Raw genomic sequence first — 17746 nt, 5'->3', positions numbered from 1 at the left:
TGAATACTATCATAGGGGTAACTGCATTACCAGAGTTTGTAAACGTCACACATATGTAAAAGAGTGTAAGTAATAGACTGAGTTATAAGTATTTCTCTGCATTTGAGACAGCAACATGATGACAATGACTTCAGTTGAGCCAATTTAGGTATTTTTAGTGTTATGCTTTTATGGCATAAAGGCGATTTGTGTTAAATTTTAAGCTAAGACTCAGATGCTGTAATGCATAGTGATTGTCGGTCTCTATAGCTGCTGGGTGTTGAGTTGAGCATTGAGCTTCTCTATAAAACAGAGAGTAGCTCTAAGACACCTTCTTAACAATACTATCTTTAAGGATTAGCTATGAGTTTTATGCTATGCCAGTCTCTGTTATGAGCCCTCTGTGAGTACACTCTCATTTCATTTAAGCTTTACAGAAATACATCTACAACAGTTCTGAGAGGCTTATTTTATTCGCCACCATTGGCACAGTTGTGTAAAGAATAAAGCAATGGTGTTTGGAACGTTCTAGAAGCTCAATAAATATTTATTTAGTGAATCAATTCCTTGAGCTATGTACCTGTATTGTCCTTATTTCTCAGACTGAGAAGCTTGGCTTTTGTTCTTTGCTCTCAGACCCATGACTCACACATGTGACTTGGTGGCATTTTAAAATGTAGGAGAGCCCTGCCCCGTATCACCCGGCCCCCTTCCCTGAGTTTATCAGTCCTAGTGGAAACGCAGCCAGCAAGTTTGATAAACTGCCCTACAAAGTCAGACATTGGACTGGCTGCATGGGGATGAAAGGCCCTGGGCATAGCTGAGAATGAGATGCTAGGTTTGATGCACATGCAGGAGAGGTACTCAGCCTCCAAGCCACTGAAGGGTGCTAGCATTGCTGGCTGGCTGCACATGCCTGTGGAAACTGCTGTCCTCATTGAGACTTTGTGGCTCTGGGTGCTGAGGTGCGGTGGTCCATCTGCAACATCTTCTCTACTCAGGACCATGTAGCAGCTGCCATTGCCAAGGATGGCATTCCAGTGTTTGCCTGAAAGGGCAACACAGATGAGGCGTGCCTGTGGTGCATTGAGCAGACACTGAACTTCAAGGATGGACCCCTCAACATGATTCTGGATGATGGTAGTGACCTTTCTAACCTCACCCACACCAAATACCCACAGCTTCTGTCAGTCATCTAAGGTACCTCTGAGGAGACCACGACTGGGGTCCACAACCTCTACAAAATGTTGACCAATGGAATACTGAAGGTGCCTGCCATTAATGTCAACAATTCTGTCATCAAGAGCAGGTTTGACAACCTCTATGGCTGCTGGAAGTCCCTCATAGATGGCATCAAATGGGCCACAGATGTGATGATTGCAGGCAAGGTGGCAGTGGTAGAAGGCTATGGTGATGTAGGCAAGGTTGTGCCCAGGTCCTAAGCGGTTTCAGGGCCCGAGTCATCATCACTGAGATTGACCCCCATCAGTGTACTGCAAGCTGCCCTGGGGGAGGGAGGGTTTGAGGTAACCACCATGGACGAGGCTTGTAAGGAGGGCAACATCTTTGTCACCACAGACTGTGTTGATCTCATCGTTGGCTGGCACTTTCAACAGATGAAGGATGATGCCATTCTTTGTAACACTGGACACTTTGACATGGAGATTGATGAGAATTGGCTCAATGAGAATGCTGAGGAGAAGATGAACATCAGGCCCCAGGTGGATGCTACTGGCTAACGAATGGGCACCGCATCATCTTGCTGGCTGAAGGCAACCTGCCATGGGCCACCCCAGCTTTGTGATGAGCAATTTCTTTATGAACCAGGTGATGGCACAGATTGAGCTGTAGACCCACCCAGATAAATAACCCCTTGGGGTTCACTTCCTGCCTAAGAAGCTGGATAAGGCAGTGACTGAAGCCCACCTGGGCAAGCTGAATGTGAAGCTGACCAAGCTGACTTGGGCATGTCCTGGGCTGTCCATTAATGGCCCCTATAAGCCTGATCAATACTGCTACTGAGAGCTGGGATTGCCCTTCACCTTCCAGCTGCCACCCTTGTTCTGGGCCCTACCTCTTGTTTCCAAGAGCAAATGTCACCAACTTTGAGGTTGCTTTGCCAGTGTTCCACCCCCTCCCCTGGCCCTCTCCCCCACTGTGGCTGATCTTTCTGTCTTTGGCTTCTGTTGTATCCTTCATACTCTTCCCTGAGTGGCAGGGGGAACAGAGAGGTACCTGGAAAGCATCCACAGGGAATGTGAGCTCAGAAGTCTCAGAAGTCTGGAGGCTGGATGTTGCTGGTAGTCATAAGCCCATGCACCTTACTATCCAGACTCTCGCTTGGTCTTTAGATCTGTGTGCTTGGTTTACAGATGTGCTGGTTTCTCAGCCCAGGACCTGAGAAGGAGCTCTGCCAAAGGGTAGGAACCACTGGAGTGTGAAGGTTCCTGAGAGCTGGCCCTTTTGCTGTTGGGCCGTCTCTTAAGCCTCCTAATACTGAGTTGGTACTTTTGGTTCCTATTTCACAAGGGTTAGGACAGATGACAGAGACTGAAAGGGGCTGGAAAAACAAAGAGGAAAAGGTCTGTCACTACTGTAAAATTGATGGTTCCTATCATTAGCCTGCACAAGCAGATTTATTTGCTCTATTATGTTTACATACTATTTAGAATGTTAACAAAGGAAAGTGGATAAAATACAGTTTCTAGTGCATAAAAAATAAAATAAAATAATAAAATAAAATGTAGGATAAACATGTTCATTAGCTTGGTGTGCTAATAGTTTTATAGACTATGGAAGGCCAAAGCTCCCAAAAATGCATGCAAGCAGCTTCTTTAAAAATGAGAGTAAAAAGTCTACTAAGAGTCACAAAAGCCAGGCATGGTAGCTTATGCGTGTTATCTTAAAACTTGGAAAGCTGAGGGGGAACATTACTGTGAGGTTGAGGTCAGTCTGGGCCACACAGTAAGTTCAAGGTTAACCTGACTGCATAGCAAGACAACATCTTACTCTCTCCAGCATATAAACTACAGCTATATTCAACTATTCATGAAGCCAAGGCTGGAACTCTGGAGTTCAAGGTAACCTTAGACAGCTCTGTCGCAGAAACAAATGTACTTGCTATGTTTAAGAGTCCCCCTCTATTAATAAGTATCTGTGTGACTTCTAAGCTTTTATATCAGTTTTAATGTATGTAAAAATAATCTATGATTGATTTTATTTAAAAGACAAAGTAGTTAAGTACGAGGCAATAGAGCTGGCTCTAAATCTGTGCTAATTAATTTTAATAACTATAAAAATCATTAAATTTCCAAATGTGGCTACTCTTACCATTTCACAGTATGGATTACCAGAGACATATTTGATACCTGTTTGGGATATGTCAGTGTGCTGGAATAAACTTATACCATGCAGAACAGTGAAGAAGCCAGGCCTTGGATAATGCATCAAAGAAATTTAAGCAAGATATGTATGACATAAGTGTTGTGCATGAAAGACTGGAGGGGCATCCTGTATTAGGATGGGCTGGAACAATAATAAAACTACCATAGAGTTACCCCAAACCATTAGATAATTACCACAAACTTTGATCTCACTCACCAGGATGCAATGAGTGGGAGGAAATCTAATCCAGGTTAGTAAACTCCAAGTGGCCTCCGAGCACCCTCAGCCCAAGTAGGAAAGGCTAGATGGTACATCTGCTTGACCCCAGGGACATTGATAGGGTTCTTTGCAGGGGAAGCGAAAAATTTGATCTGGGATTTGCCTGTGACTGTCCCAAGGGATAGTGTGCATTCATGAATAATCCAGAGGGAATTCAGAACCCCAGAGTGTCTGCTGCTCTGAAGTCGAGACTGGGTTGGCGAACAGAGTGATCAGACTGGTGGTAGTGACCTATGGGGTCAGCTCAGCACAGCACAAATTCTCCTTTTCCTGTTCTGCAGCAGCTCAGCTCTATATCAACGGACACCTGGGATATACTGGGATTGTGGTAGAGAAGAGGCTAGTGAGAGGGAAAAGTGAGAGAGACAGGAAGGACTCAGCTAAGACCCATGAGACACAGGGTTTTGCTTGGCCTGATGACAAACTGTGACGCAGTGAACCAGGTGTGAGCAATCAGCTCACCCTCCCTTACTCAAGGAAGTCCAGCAGTATGGGCTCAGTGCACACCGTATGCTTCTGCTAACGAGACCCACTGGAAAGCACAAAGTGCAGAAAGTGCTGTGGTATTAAAATTCTGGATATGTTAAGATAAGGATGGCACAGAGGACAGGGGTTATTAACTTTTTGTTGTTTTTTGGCAGTTGTACGCACAACAGTGTCTACATGTGTAGATGTACTCAGAGACTGAATGAAAATGAGTCTTGACTCAGTAGAATTATTGGCTCTGTCTAAGGCTGAGCAAGCGACGCTGTGCAGCAAAAAGAGCAGGCACAGAGATCGGAGTCCAGATCTACCAGAACCACCTTCTGTTGTATATCTTTGAACACGCTCATATCACTTAGCTGGGCTTCAGGTGTATTACCTGTCAGGTAGGGTTGGCAATAGCTAATGCTTATGAGTGCTAAGACATGCCAGGATCATAGTTATATAGCACAATATATAAAAGTCATACCTATAGATTCAATCTACACAGCTAGCTAGTGATGCCAACAGGGCAAAACAACTTTTCTGTTTTCTTCTCCCTTCTCATGTCAAGTGAAACTATTCGAAGCACTGGTTTAAATTAGGAAAGAGCTCATGGATATGAGTAAGAGTTGAGAGTATGCCATATGATAATAGATATGTAAAGCTACACCTAGGGCTTGGCACAGAAAACCATTCGAAAGATATTAGCCCTGATTATTGGTTAACAAGAGTGAGTAAGTGGAAAAACATGGAGACTAATAATCTATTCATTGTTACTTGCTCTGCTTTTAGTGCCCCAGCCCCGTGCATTCTTTCCTTTTCTAGCTGGTTCAGTGACTCTTCAAAATCTCTTATCTTACTTGACCTGCAGCCAGCAATTTCCATTGCTCCCAATTGTCTACAACTGGGAAGTCAGCATAATGTCAATAAGTCCAATAGATCTGCGAAATGGGTCCTTGGTACCCACATGTATACGTGACCGGGGTGCCAGGAGCTCCTCTTCTGGATTCACACTCTCCCTTCTTACCATGATCCACTACTCAGAATGCCTGACCATCTCAAATGTGCCAGATATTATAGGAATTCCAAGCTCATTTGTGGGCTTTCTCTTTCCCTCCCTCTTGATGAATTTGTTGCAGCTCATATGCACCATGTAACTCAGTGAAACATGGGAGCCATCCTATGTTAGGTGCAGGAGTTTATGTTTAGCAGGCATGTTATAGTATGTGATACCCTTTCACATGTTCTGAATTCCTTAGAATATATGCTGTCCAAGAGGAGAGAGCTCTGAGTGTTCTGTTTTGTCCTTCCTCAGGCTCCTAGAGAAAGGCCCGGCATGTGGTAGACGTTCAACGTGCATGGTATGTGAATGCACTGGGATGCTTATTGCAGCTCGGTGACATGAGAATAGAAGCTGTTATTCTTACCATCCACATCTCTAGCAAGGAGAAATAAGACTCAGTAGTAATGCTAAGAAGATGATCTTAGGTTTTAAGTCCGTCTGCCTTCCAATAGACCATCCTAACCACATGTTCTTTCCCTACTGTATTTGAAGGTTTCCAGCAGGCTGAATGAGATTCCCCACTGTGGGTATGAATGTCTTTCAATTCTCCCTGTCACATTCTTTGTGTGGGCCTTTTGAATGGACTCGGGAGTCTTGCTTAGTTTTTGGTTCCCGGCCACTCTGGCTTCAGAGATTGACTTGGACTTTAGTTCTCTCATGTGGACATTTGCTTGTGCTCTGCTTCTGGAATATTCCCCTACCAGTGCTGAGTTCTGCTGGGATTATCAATTCTTTGAGCCAATGAATCAGATCCTTTGTATCAGTGCCAATGTTCCATAAGGCAGATTGTATCCAGCCTATTGGACAATGTATATTTACAAATATTTTAAAGGTATTTGCCTCATGGTTGATGGCTATCTGAAGTTGAGATAGAAGGGGATTTGCATTGTGAATTGAAAAAAGAAAACCAAACTTGTTTGGCAAATAATAGTTTTATAGTGAGCAAAAATATTTTGAATTGAAATTTCAAAAAGATTTTCATCATCGCAATGAGACATATAGGACACATTCCAGTAAGTCATACAGAACAATAGCATTAGCTCTGAATTATGCCACCTCATTTGAGGTGGTACCAATAGTCTACTCTGTCCATTGCTAACCTAGCTATGTTCACTCAGTGGCCATTTCAAGCTCCCAATCTCTAGGTCTGTTCTTCTATTGTATTTATGTCTGTTCTCTTCTGCTTGCACATTCCTCCATGAAGCCCTTGTCACCAAGTAAGTGATCTGCAAAATGAATTTTAGATTTATCAGGTAAGGAAGAACCAGGAACTTGGCCTCCAAAGACAAGATTGTTGTAATATAAAAGGCACTTCTTCAACTTCACAGTTTCTAGTTTACCATGAAGCTAAATACTGCATTTTCTATATCATGAGGCCACTATCTTGAATAATGACCTCTTGATCACACTTAGAAGAATTTAAATATGTTGTCTATGTCCTTAATTTAGCTTCCTTCTTTAGGTTAGGGATATTCTCTGGCAGTATTTAATGGAGGAGATGGACCTGGGACTGTTTTGTGGATAACGGCCATCACGGGTTGTTTTCTTTCTTTGTTTGCTTGTTTTGTTTGTTCATTTGTTTTGATTAGTGACTACAGTCAAGATACTAATTCTCATTTATAAGCCCCTCCATCATGGAATACATGTCACCAAGCTAATCTTGTATCTCTCTCACCTCTTTTTAACCCAGTATCCAGTAATAATTAATTTCTTCATTGTTCCACAAATGTAGACTTACCATCATTTTTAAGCATCAGTTAATTACGTTTCATGTGGATGCCATCACCTGTGTTGTAGAGACCACCCTTCCCTTCCCACCCAATCTGCTGGCCTTCTGGTTCCCATTGCTTTCTCCACCATCTTTCCACAAGAGGTCTTTTACTTCTTCTTTAACCCTATGATTCTCCTTCTCTCCATACCGCCGAGCGAGCTGAAGTCACTGCTTTTGGAGCATCTCTAGAAGTGCCTTTTATAATATCTTTGTTGGCACCCAATAAATATGTGCTGAAGAACTGCATGGGCACAAGATAGCAATGTTTAGGTAGTTACCTTGATGGATGGAATGCAGAGTGAACAAGGAAAGAAAGGGAGGGGGGGCTCGTTTTACTGGAAGTCAAAAGGATTAGCACTTGCATCATGCAGTATAGCTGACCACTCCCAGAAGGGAGACATCCAAATGTAAGATGCAGAACATTAAATATTGAAAGCAAAAGTTAAATATTAAATTTTAATATGAAACATTAATGCCAATAAACAAAACCAGCCAGAAGGGGGACAAAATTAGGACCAGGCCATGGCCAAAAAGGAGAGACTCATGGATTAGGCTGAAAGCTGAACATGACCTAGACTTTCCCAGCAGGGCCCACTGGTAACAGTCACACCCATCAAATTTCCCGGGAGAAGCAAAGGAGGAGGGAAAAAGCCTTTTATAACCCACAGCCATAAAACTCAAGTCTTTCCTACAAAACAAAAAACAGTAAAGTGTTTCAGGACCGCCAAGGCTTCAGAACGTGTGGTACACTGGAACAAAAATAGAGGCAGCAGAGAGGAAAATATGAGATGGCTGAACCCTTGGGGCAGGAATCCTATCTTTGTTTGCACTGTGTACTATGAGGCCTGTGTGCAGGCAGCTTGGATAGAATGAAAGAAGAGCCATGAAAGAGGCAAGAACAAGATGCTTGTTCCTGCTGCCTGCTGCCCGCCGCCAATGCTGGTCTGTCTGAATGAGAAAAGGCCAGGAGAGCAGGACTGAAACCAGAGCACAGAGGTTGAACTGGCCCGAGCTCAAAGCCTCGCACAACTGAAGATACAGGAGCACTTAGGCCTACCTTGACTGTTCAGGGTCAATAACCTACCAGTCAGAGAGGGCTCCAGCCAAGCATGAAGTCTCATAAATTATATTTTCCATCAGAAAGCCCGTGGGGTTAGCCAGCAAGTCTTAAGTTTAAATGTCAAAAGTCTCTGGTTAACTTATTCTCACATCTAGATTCAAATGATATCTTTTATTTCTTATTCTAAAATGAAAACCGGAGCTGAAAGACCAGATCTGATTCTTCTGTGGCAACTGTGGTGAGGTATTAAGAATCAAAATCCACAAATTACTTCATGGTTTTTGTGCTGAAGGGTTAGGTAGAAACACATGGCTGTTTGTAGTGCTTTAACTTAGAGGTGATAGGAGAACTGAAGGATTCTGAAAGACAAGACCCCATCACAGCAAGTGTCATATTACCACTCACCCAGGTTATATGAAATTTAAGAGGTCACTGAATAAAGCCTCTGTCTCTGCCATGTGGTCCTTAACAACCCTGACAGTGCACAAGACATCAGGACAGAGAAGCCCACTGACAAGCTTCCTGCTCCCCAAGTCACTTTTTAGTTTCTGGAGAAACATGGATAGGATAGTACTGAAGTGAAGCTAATTCAGCTGGAAGGATAATCTTCACAAGAAATTAGCAAGCATAAAAAGGGAAATGAGCACAGATTGGTGGATTAATTTTAACCATATGGAAGGATTAACTGATCGGTGCTATCGAGTAACCCTATCACATGAAAGTCAATCAGGAGACAGCTTGGGGGAAATTGGGCTTTCTGAAAGGAAACAGAATAAGAAAGTGGAAAGAGGAGTGAAAAGCAGAGTCCACACGATGTGATGTTTTATTTCTCTGGGGCTTCTTTATTTCTCAGATTCTGGGTGTTTTCTTTTCTGCCAAATCATTTCAAGTGTATTTACCTAGGCTCCCACTTCTTTCGGACAGTCATGTGACACGGACAAAAGTCAGCCTTGGAAGTTAAGATTGTCTGATGAGTTTTAAAAGAGAGCGAGGTATTTCAAAATGGGAAAGGGTTTTGCTTTTCTTCGTGTATACAGTCTCACCTCCTTAAGTGGGTGAATAGTAAATTCAAATGGATTCTTTGGCTGAACAGTGCATTTCGTGCAAGTAAGACAGTACATTTTGTAGTGGAAAACTGAATTATCATCATTCTTTATCTGTGACACTGAATTATTTCTGATGCCTCACAAAAGAGATTAACAAGCCACAGGGTCAGAGGCAGAGCCCAGTTTTCATACTGACTCATTGAATGACTCTCAGTTGAGGTCTCAATACCATCAGGCTTCAGAGTCCAAGCCTAGGATGTACGAAACCAGATAGATGATCTCAAGCCATAATCCACGGGTCCCTAACGGCTCATAGAGAAGTGATGTAAAGTCCCCATTAAAGACAAGGCAAATTTGCACATTCACTCTTTTAAACAAAGTAGCTTTATTTCAATCATCTTACATTTTGGGGTTTTGTGTAATAAATTTTATTTAAAACTGGAATCATGCTTCAGCAAATTGAAACCTCACTGGACTCTAATAAATAACAACGAATACCTAACATATTTTCTCTCAACAGTTCCCATTACACAGATAGTATATTTCCAAATGAGGGGATTATAAACTCTCAGGGTACTTCTCTTTCTTGACATGTTATCAGGGACTGAACAGGTATAGTCCTTTGATTACTGAATCAATGATTGTGAAACCCAGGATATTAAGTCCTAGCTGAGCAACACCACCGACTGAGGAATTTAAACCACAGAGAACTTTCTCTGCCTGCTTCTAGAGGCTCAAGTCCGAGATGAAAATGGCAGTAAAACTGTTTTGTTGTTGTTGTTGTTGTTGTTTACTTTCTGTCTTTCTTTCTTTTGTTCTGCAAAAGGCTTATAATCTTTTCTCCTCCATTTTGATTCCCACATGTCCTTTTGGTGACGAGTGTCTGTGTAGTCTCTGTCATAATTTCTTCATCTAAAGTCACGAATTGTACAGGATGAGAAGCCCCCATGACCTCCCGCAAACTTCCCAACCTCTTTAAGGGCCTCATTTTCACTATACACATATTTTGAGGTTCTGAATTTTGGAGAGGAAATGTCACAAATTAGTTCATAACACCTGGTAGTCATAGAGACCACCCAGAGAGCTCTTTGCTTCTTAAATTGCTTTAATACTTTTAAAATAGTAATATGTGCACTTTCCAAAGATCAAGTGATTCAGAATGGACATATTCCTCTAGCTTTTTGTCTCCTGAACAACGACTATTAATTCTTCTTATCCTTTTTTTTCAGGATAGTTTATGAATATTCAAGCCAATAGTGTATCTCTCCCTAATATTGTATACACTGAAGAGATTTATGACAAAAACTCTGCCTGGCTCGACTCCAGGTTAATTAAATTAGAATGGAGTATGGCCTCCCAGATGTCTGCAAGGATAGGGGAGATTTGAGAAACTACTCTTGGTTCCTGCAACTAACACTGTGGTCTAAAGAGCAGACTCAGCATGGGCTAGGCAGTGTTCGAAATGCTGGCTCTCTGGCCCCACATGGCCTAGTGACCGGAATCTACATTTTAATAATACCTCTTCATGTCATTTGAGTATAGGCAAAGTTTGAAAATCTGAATAACTTGCCTTTATACTGGAATTTCTGCTGGATCTACAAACTATTGGGGAAAGGGCTACCTGGAACAGGTCTGACCGGAAGAAAAGACAATGGCTGCTAACTCCATGAGTAGAAGATAGGTTTTCATAGTAGCCTGTGTTATGGCCCACAAGCCTCAAGACTTCATGTCCCTTGTGGAGAAGGGACAACCTCCACAGCTGGTTTGTGTGCCTTTCTTTTGTAAATGCCCAATGCCTAACTTGGGGCTGGAAGCTACTAAAACAACCGCTACCTCCTGTGACTCTAGTTTTGTGACCAAACAGTTGTTTGTTAGAGAATAAATGTGTGTCGACTGTGAGCTGGAGGATGGCTCCTGTAAACCACAGCGAACACATTGCTGAATTGGCAGCGTGGCATTTCTCTGGCCTGGTGTAATAAATTACGGAGGCCATCATCCGTGGCAAATAACCTAGCTAGGCTGCCTTGCAGGCCCAGGAGGGAAAGTATCAGGGAGGGAAGTGTCATTTAGTCAATTAGCCATAGAAACAGCCTTCCTTCCTGGAGGGTAGATTTTCCTCTCTTCAGAGCCACAAACTCAAATGTCAAACAAGTTGTAACTGCCACGGATAACAGGCTAACTACAGCATTTGCTTTCTGTAATAGAGAGAAACAACTGGGCCATTTCAGTGTTACTGTTGGGGCTCTGGGATTTGGAATGGGGCCAGGTGGGCTGTTTGTTAGCAAATTTTTCACTGTCTCCCTGCTCCAATACCAGTGCTGCTCTTAGGTGTCCCAAGTGTGGTATGCTAAGCCAGCACTGGAGAAGGGGAAATTTCACACGAGGTGACTGTGGTTAGATGTTGGCCCTAATTAAATTAGAACATATTTCCAGCACCTCCAAACACACCCCAAAAAGCTAATGAGGACTTGGATTCTACCCAGCCCTGGATTGAACTGAGATGCCCTTCATGGTCCTGTAAAGCCAGGTGTTCATCTCAAAGAGGCATTTATGACAGACACCAGTTTTGGCAATTCCTTTTGGCAACAGCAAATGATCTATGGGAAATGACTACCTAGAAGCGGGGTGGGTTGGGTGCCAAGAGATTCTATGAGTTGCTGAAGATCACTTGGCATGAAGATAATTGGGGTCACAAAATCTCTGAACACAAACTTCCAGAAGGCAGGGTAGGTGTTACAGTTTGTGAAGTGTCTTAATATGGGGTGGTGGGCCTTTTGGAGGGGGATATGGAGGAAAGTCTGACTACTGGGTAATGACACTGATTTCAAAGTGTGGATTCTACCATATCCATTGCCCACCAGAGCACTAAGAAGGTTAGGGAGAGTAGAGGGCACTGGCTTTCTTCCCAGAGGAGACCATTTAGTCTTAGGGAAGTCTAAGGGCGTAGAGTGTATTGACTAAGGAAACCAGGAATAGGAGGGCATGTTTGGTGAATAAAAGTTGACTCCTTTGAGTTGGTCTGAATGACAGAAACAATGTTATAAGAAAAATAGAGTTAGAAGCAGAATACAGTTAAGTAGCTAAAAACAATCATGGAGTTGAATCAGACAAGAACATGAAAAGGAATCAACAGTAGGAACAGAGAAGCTGGGGAGATGGCTCAGTGCATAAACTACTGGCCAAATAAGTATGGAAATCTGAGTCTGAATCCCTAGAACTCACGGAAAGCCTGGACTGGTAGCACATGCCTGTGTTACTATGGTGAGATGAGAGGCAAAGATAAAAGAAGCTTCGAAGCTTCCAGGCTAGCTCGTCTGTCACATGCAGCAGTTAATAACAAGTGGGAGGTGAGGATCTGGACTAGAGCTTGGCTCTCTGAAGCACATAGGAACACAGGTGCCTGCTGTCACACATGATCACACATCACACACACTATACAGACACATGCACACCCACATGCTGGTTTCTGTTTTCCACTGGCTTCTAGCTCATTTGGGCATTGTTTCTATTAGCGTGTTTAAAGGACTAAGAGAGGGGTGACCACAGCCTTGTGCAAAAATTACAATTGCCCTATTTCCTCTTCCTGACATTAACTCAGCTAAACTGTGCACAAAAGGTTGTGGTTACAAGTTCCTCCACACCTCTGGTCATTATGTACCAGTGATACATTAATTGTATACTTGGGTATATGGGTGATGGCTTTGCCAGACCCTAGTCAAAACCACTTCTTTTATTTATCAGTGATCAGCAGAAGATTCATAAACTATGACCTTCATTAGAAGCTTGTCTCAGTTTCCTCACTTCAGCAATCAATTAAATTAATAGGTACCAATAACATAGCTATACACCATGTTTCACGTGTTATTCTAGGTACCATTAAGGTGTTTACTTATCCAATTATCACAGAAACACTTTACAATGGGCACCAAGATAATCCCTAATGAGGCAGCTGAGGTAGTACACAAAGATGAAGAAACTTATTCAGGGCCACATCCTAGTGATAGATAATAGAATTCTGACAAATATTGTACAGAACTGCATCTTAAGCTCGGTTTTCCACTATCGTCAATATCTGTAGTATTTCTTCCTAAATTGGCCTGAGAATTGGGAAAGCACCTGTACAGCAGATAGGTTATAAAATCCCTCCATATGTCTATATGAAAGGGGTAACAGGGCTAAGCACAAGCCATCTTGGCCAAGATTGTTGTGAAGCTCATGGGCAAATTTTCAGAAAACATTTTATGCCAGAAACATCAGTGCTGATTCACACGAAGGCTACAGAGCAAATGCCTCTAGGAGTATGACTGGAACTTTAATATTAACCAGAGGTCCATAAGATCTTGTTTTTTATGTGACTCATGCAAAGAAATCCTGTCTGAATTCAGAAGAAATTATTAGCAAATTTTGATTTCTTAGTTGTTTATTCTAAAAAAAATGTTCAATGAAATTTATTTTACAAATCATACAGATCTTTTATTTAAACAAAATTCTTTTTGTTTCTCATCCCTAATATACTCATGCCTCTAAACCATGCCATTATTTTCCTCTCTCCCATACCCCCCCCCACATACACACAAACTGCCCTGGTGCCCTCAGATAGTCCTTTGGGAATACTCTATGAAGAGATTAGGCAGTGGTATGTCCTCTTCCCTCATTCCTACTTTGCAAAAGACTTGAGAAATCTCTAAGACCTTGGTATCAGGAATGAATGAAGGTCAGAAATCAAATCTCTGAGCAAAAGGTTCTTCTAGCACTGGTGTGCACAAGGGTCATGAGAACTGTGTGTCAAGACCACAATAGATACTCCTTACCACATCATAACGTCTCAACCCTTTCCTATACTTTCACCATACTGCTGTAACTTTCCTCTCTCCCACATCTGCCTTCCCCAAGCCAGAGTTTCTTTAGAACCGCCAAGCTTCTAGCAGTTTCTAACAGCCATAGGTCTTTTAGTCTCCTTCTCCTCCTCATAGAAGGACTAGCAGCATGCGCTTGCTTCCTGCTGGATGCAATTGGTGTTTCCACTTGCAAAACACTTTTAAAAATCTCTCCCTAAACTCTCTAAAGTGTGTGAATAGGGCAGCCAGCCTGTTCAAAATCAGAAACAACAGTTCCTACAAGCAGGATCCAGGAAGGGCGAGACTCCAGCTATGCCAATGAAGGGAGGGTCGTGGGTCCCAGGATTCAGCTCTAGAGCAAAGGACACCTGGTAGGAAGGTCATTTGGTGTTACAAGATGAGCTCCAGTGAGGAGTGAGTGGCCCAGGTCCTAGCCCTTTTATGTCACTGACTACACAAGAGCCACTGGCTTCTCTGAACTCCATCTTCTGCATGGCCAATGATTAAACAGCTGCAGTTCCAAGGGTCTCCTCCCCATCCAGTAGCCAATGACATTAGAAATATTGCATGGCAGACTATCTAGGAAGCATGCTGTGGTAGAAGCAATGAAAAATGTTCTAAAGGAAATCTGGCTGGGGAGGGCAGATGTGAGAGAGAGGAAAGTTACAGCAGTATGGTGAAAGTATAGGAAAGGGTTGAGACGTTATGATGTGGTAAGGAGTATCTATTGTGGTCTTGACACACAGTTCTCACAACCCTCGTGCACATCAGTGCTAGGAGAACCTTTTGCTGGGAGATTGGATTTCTGGTCATCCTGAACAATTTGATTTGATTTCCTTCCCAAATATTATACTACAATATAGTTCACTTTTACTTAAACAAGATTGAGGTGGTTGCTGATAGAGTTCCCTCACATATCTGTTAAGCAAGTTCATGCAAGGTTTCTTTTTGCCATGGACGATGCTAGGTACCTGTGATATAGCAGCGTACAGTCTTGGTGCACTTATCATATCCTTATTGTCCCTTTATTCATTTTAACACCCCAAAGTAGACACTGAGCAATTATCAACATATAAACGAAGAAGTTAATGCTCGAAGGAGGTGGGTTAGACTTGAATATAGGTGACTGTTCTGAGAGCTTTCCCTCTCTAGTATCACAGCGCCTCATCTGCTTTTTCCAAGGTATAGGCTGTGAGCAGGGCTTTTCTTCTCTTCCCAAGGACAGTTAGACTCCGGGTGTCCCTGCCTCACTGAGCCACACAGATTTGTACGTCTAATCACTTCTTCCATTCTGGCTTTCGGCTGAGTCCTTTCTTAGGCCTCTTGACGACATTCAAGATGGATGCTTACTTCTTCCCTATGGGAACTCATGCCTCAGCATTCTAGTACCTTCTCTGCTCTACCCAGAAAGAACTAATTGCCTCTCTCTTTTCCAACAGGTGAAATAAAGCTTGCTGGGAACTAGACCCATAAGCAACCACTGCTGCTCCTACAATTCATGTTTTATGGAAATGCAAACTTACATTCCAGACCCATCCCATCCATCACCCTGAGTACCCACATCAACTTGGTACCTGCCTTCCCAGGTAGGAGCTGAATCTGTGAATATTCTTGGTACAGACATCCCCATCTGTATCTTTTCTTGTTAAGTGTGACCAAGGTCTGGCCTCCCAGCCTACGCCCAATAAAAATCTATTTGTACATGAGTTTTCAGAGTCTGTTTGGTCTCTTACTCCACTATAGTTTTCAATGCCTGGACCTAACTTGGACCTTCACCAGGGGATCTTCCTGGACTTACCCAAACAATCTCACACAACCCTCAAGATACCTGCATCAGACTGGTTAGCAGTGACTTGGAGTCATCCCAGTTTCTTCAATCAATAGCCAACACTAAGTAGATCAGATGAAGGTTTGACCTGTTCATTTCTCCTATCTGACTTGAAATAAACCAAGTTCAGGTAACAGCAAAAATAGAACCAAACTTCCACTCAACAAAAGCAGGATGTAATCTGCTATCAGACAAGCAATCAAATAAATAAACAAATAGGTTTGATATATCAATTGATGTCATAACATATGCCAATGTGAATTTGTATGTGTATATGTTGTGTAGGGCTTCCTCTTGCAGTCCACTTTCCTTACCTTTCCCTATAGACATGATCGGAATGGCTCAGATGATAACGGGCAGTTCGGAACTAGAAAGACAAGGGTCAGTGGAAAGGAAAGATGTATCTTTTGCTTTGCTGTAGCTATATAGCTATAAAGCCATCTGACATTGGTCACCACTGAAAAACAACCAGAGAATATTAGTTAGTTCTGTCACCCTGATTCAGCATCCCAGGGCTCTAAGCATTCCCTCTGTTTCCCTGAGCTGTTCTGAGCATTTGCTGTGTTGTGTATTCAAAGCACAGTACAGCGCAGTACAAGTGCTGGGTACATTCTGTCTCTCCCTGACAATGCTGCTGCATTTCAGACCTCCCTCATAGAAGACACCCAGGTTTCAAAGGTCAGACATGGTAGAAGAGAGATGGCAATTCCTTTTCTCTTACCTAACTCTATGTCCATCCCCCAAGCCCTATCCCACATGCCAGGAACACGGATGGACAAGAAACCAGAGAGGCAAGGTTGGTACAGCTGGAAGCAGCTAGGGATGTAAAATAATCAGAGGGCAGCCGGCAGGTATCGCTTTGCAAAGAGTGCCCTGGGAGGTTGTGTGGAAGTGAGAGACTGGGTCGCAATCATGAAATATTAGCACATTGACACACATGGCCCTTAGCAGTGGAGGTTTCTCTGGTTACAAGAGAGCTTGACCTCTGTCCTAGTGCCTCAAAGCTGGTCAACAATGACCCTCAGCAGCAGATCTGGGACCACCCTTATATATAGGCCCCACTGCTCTAGAGAAACTTTAAACCCTTTACTTAGTTATGACCTATGACCCTGGAGATACTTCAAGGGGACCTTCATGCTGAATAAACTTCAGTGTTTTTGTTGCGTACAAAGTTTGGAGGTTTGTTGTTAAGTAGCAGAAAACTTGTTTCTGACTTAGTCCTCTCTGTTTGTGTCCTGCTGCCTAGAATACCATCCCTCTGGGGCTCTAAGGCTTTGTGCAAAGTCAGCTTATTCTCTCTCTGAGTCAGCTCCTTTGTATGTAAGTAATGATAAATAAATCAAGCTGTCGACGTTATATGAAATTTAAATAAATATTGCCTATAATGGCCTTGGGTAAAATCTGTAGATAAAATCAGTAGAGAAAAAGAAAAAAATACTTTTAAAACATCAAAGAAGATTAAAAATGTATTAGAATAAGTAAGGGAACTTTTGGGGTTCCTATGTGTTAACAGGGGTGTGATAGTATCTCAGGATGCCTGTAACTTTAGAAAGGCAAGCATTGAGCTCCTTCCTTTCCTACTCAAGCAAGGGCTGTGCTTATAGATTAGCCTGACTTCTAGCAAACATAACTAAAATTACAAGGCTGATACAGGTTAGGCACTTTGGTGTGATCTTTGAAGGATGAATAGACATGTGGAGATGTTCAGAGCTCACAGAGAAGGCGAGATAGATGTCTTGTGGCCATCCTCACATTGATGATCTTCTGTTTCTCATCTCTGGCCTGGCCTTCACAAGCCTACTCTATGATGATCCCCAGAAGTCTTTACCTGCTGATGGACACAACCTATAAAATCCTTTTTCACACTGAACCAGATATGATCTGGGTTAAAGGTGTGACTTTCAAGGTAGTAAAAACATCATGACTTCCTGATGGGTTGCTTGAATCATTTGTTCTCAGGAAGTGAGCTATAATTTCAAAGGACACTCAAGCACTCCTGTGGAGAGGCCTGTGTGCACAAGAGGTGGGACAAC

General features: G+C 42.7%; 1 pseudogene; it reads left to right on the top strand.

Annotated features, from left to right (window-relative positions):
• Nucleotides 1-740: 740 nt before the first annotated feature.
• Nucleotides 741-2001, top strand: Ahcy-ps7 (adenosylhomocysteinase, pseudogene 7; annotated as a pseudogene).
• Nucleotides 2002-17746: the final 15745 nt, after the last annotated feature.

The sequence above is a fragment of the Rattus norvegicus genome, chromosome 3, assembly GCF_036323735.1.
Source record: "Rattus norvegicus strain BN/NHsdMcwi chromosome 3, GRCr8, whole genome shotgun sequence".
Lineage (NCBI taxonomy): Eukaryota > Metazoa > Chordata > Mammalia > Rodentia > Muridae > Rattus > Rattus norvegicus.
Note: the sequence above shows the minus strand (reverse complement) of the source record. Positions and strands in the feature narration are given on the sequence as shown.